The sequence below is a fragment of the Neopelma chrysocephalum genome, unplaced genomic scaffold (genome assembly GCF_003984885.1).
Source record: "Neopelma chrysocephalum unplaced genomic scaffold, ASM398488v2 Primary Assembly neopelma1_97305, whole genome shotgun sequence".
Lineage (NCBI taxonomy): Eukaryota > Metazoa > Chordata > Aves > Passeriformes > Pipridae > Neopelma > Neopelma chrysocephalum.
This window is the reverse complement of record NW_020925946.1, coordinates 1-2,859: the sequence shown is the minus strand read 5'-3', so window position 1 is coordinate 2,859 and position 2,859 is coordinate 1. Positions and strand designations below refer to the sequence as shown.

General features: G+C 52.2%; 1 pseudogene; it reads left to right on the top strand.

Annotated features, from left to right (window-relative positions):
- Positions 1 to 706: 706 nt before the first annotated feature.
- LOC113961587 lies at positions 707 to 1,469 on the top strand (annotated as a pseudogene).
- Positions 1,470 to 2,859: the final 1,390 nt, after the last annotated feature.

The window sequence follows — 2,859 nt, the reverse complement described above, 5'->3', positions numbered from 1 at the left end:
GCACAGGGCATGTGCGAACAGAGGGAGTGACACTGCAGCTCTCCTGGCTCTGCACTAAGCTACAGAGAGCTGAGCTGTTTGTCCTCTCTTGTTTAAAGTCTCGTTACATTTTGCATCAAAAATGAGGATTTGTACTCCTAACAAGAACAGGTACCAGATGCAACCATAGAAAATAATAAACACAGACAACATTATTTAAAGGACATGCTAAGCCTTTCCACTGAAGCACACACTGTTCCATGTCTGGAGAGTGGAGACTGAACTTTTCTATTCAAGGTGGATGATGCCTGACATCCCTTAGAAGTGTTTGATGCTGTCACAGACCAGCTCCATGTCCCCACTGGAGCAGAGGAAAACTGAGCCCTTGGTAGCACATGGGCAGAGTTCCTGCTCCTCACAGCACCCTCAGCCAGCACAAAGATGGGAAGGGAAAAACCTTTCAGTTCAGAGGATTTCTATGAGAAATAAAGTGTCTTTGCTTTGAGGAGTCTGTCTTAACTTCTCCCCGTCCTTTTCTGTTTCTGAACAGTGTCCCTGTGCTGGGAATGAGCAAATGCCCAACAGCAGCTCCATGGCCCAGTTCTTCCTCCTGGCATTGACAGACAGGCGAGAGCTGCAACTCCTGCACTTCTGGCTCTTCCTGGGCATCTCTCTGGCTGCCCTCCTGGCCAACGGCCTCATCCTCAGCGCCGTAGCCTGCGACCACCACCTGCACACCCCCATGGGCTTCTTCCTGCTCAACCTCTCCCTCACAGACCTGGGCTGCATCTGCACCACTGTCCCCAAAGCCATGCACAATTCCCTCTGGGGCACCACAACCATCTCCTACACAGGATGTGCTTCACAGGTCTTTCTCTTTCTGTTCTTCATCACAGCAGAGTATTTCCTCCTCACCATCATGTGCTACGACCGCTACGTTGCCATCTGCAAACCCCTGCACTACGGGACCCTCCTGGGCAGCAGAGCTTGTGCCCACATGGCAGCAGCTGCCTGGGCCACTGGCTTTCTCAATTCTCTGCTGCACACAGCCAGTACATTTTCCCTGCCCCTGTGCCAGGGCAATGCCCTGGGCCAGTTCTTCTGTGAAATCCCACACATCCTCAAGCTCTCCTACTCACACTGTTAAATCAGGGAATTCGGGTTTCTCTTGTTTTCCATCTCTTTTGGGTTTTGTTGTTTTGTTTTCATAGTTTTCTCCTATGTGCAGATCTTCAGGGCTGTGCTGAGGATCCCCTCTCAGCAGGGAAGGCACAAAGCCTTTTCCACGTGCCTCCCTCACCTGACCGTGGTCTCTCTGTTTTTGATCACTGCCATATTTGCCTACCTGAAATCCCCATTCTTCTCCTCCCCATCCCTGGATCTGGTACTATCAGTTCTGTACTCGGTGGTGTCCCCAGCACTGAACCCCTTCATCTACAGCCTCAGGAATCAGGAACTTAAGGATGCTCTGAGAAAAATGATGACTGGATGCTTTTCAGGAGCAATAAAGTGCCTGTTTTCTGCTGTGTAGCATTCAGAATGGGACTCACTAATGGCTCAGCCTTCCTGTTCTGGTTTTTCGAGGACGTCATTGGGTTCTTCTTGCAATAATTTTCTGTGCAATTAAATATTATTATGCATCTGCCTTCTAATTTAGTGTCTACCCATTGAATTTGACCCAGAGATGTATAAATGATGAATTGTGCTCTCTGAGTATTTAAACAAAATAAAGGACCCTGCAGTGCCCTCTTTGTCCAAGATCCTTCTTCTTAGATGTTCCTAAAGGACAGCACACTGCAGGACAGGGTGTCTTTGCAAACGGGAAGGGGACAATAATCCCAGCCCAGCAGCACTGCCAGGGAGCAGCAGGGCTTGGTCTTTGCAGAGCTGCTCTCTTGCCACTTCCACACTGTTCTCCTGAGTCCCTTTCTCGCTGTAAGGCCTGAGTGCTCTCTGAGCACAGTCCTGGGGGCTGGAAGCCCTTGGAGCACAGGCAGAGACAGGCCCTAGGAACTTGTGAAGCACAGCTGGGCTCCCCTACAGCATCTCCAGGATGCTGTGGGATCTTCTGAGGGCAGGGCATGTACTGGGTCACTTCTTCTGTGACCTTGCTCCAGGGCTGGAACTCTCCTGCAGTGTCACCATGACACTCCTGCTCTCTGCTTTCCAGGTTTCATTTTTAGATCCAGTCTTCCCCTTCTGCTCACAGGGACATCCTGTGAGTGCTTCAGAGCCGCCATCCTGGGGCAGCTCCTGCCCAGCGTGGGCAGGCACAAGGTCTCTCCAGCTGCTCCTCTCACCTCCCCAGGGCCACTGTTTTCTGCAGCCTCCTCAGCCTTGCCCAGCACAGCCCTCCTGGCAGAGTTGGACACAGCCCTTGTTCTACACCCTCCTCAGGCACCTGCCCAACCCCCTCAGCTCCAGCCTGATGGCCACAAACCTTCAGGGCAGGGAGGCACCAGGGAAAATGCTGAGGGAACCTTTCAGCTGCACTCAAATCCAATTGGAGGGGTTGGCCTGGAGGAAGAAATCCCTTCTCATTCTCCAGAACCACCAGGACAACCTGTGTTGTGTCCTGGGCACTCCTCTGGAAGTGTGAGATATAGAAAAGGTTTTGGTGTCTGGGATACTGAGAAGGCTGGACAGTGTTACTGGGAGACCTCTCCCAAACCCTTGGAAAGGCCAGAGCCATCCCAGAGCTTCCTGGGGCCTTGGCAAAGGCAGACATGGAAGTAGCCTGCAAACAGGGCAGCAAAGAGGGTTGGGAGAGTTCCACCTCAGACTGGGAAGGGGATATGGCAAGTCCTCCTGCAGCCATTGCCAGGCATTGGATGGACAAGGGAGGGATTGCAGAACCCCTGTGGGAGGGAAAAGAAGGGG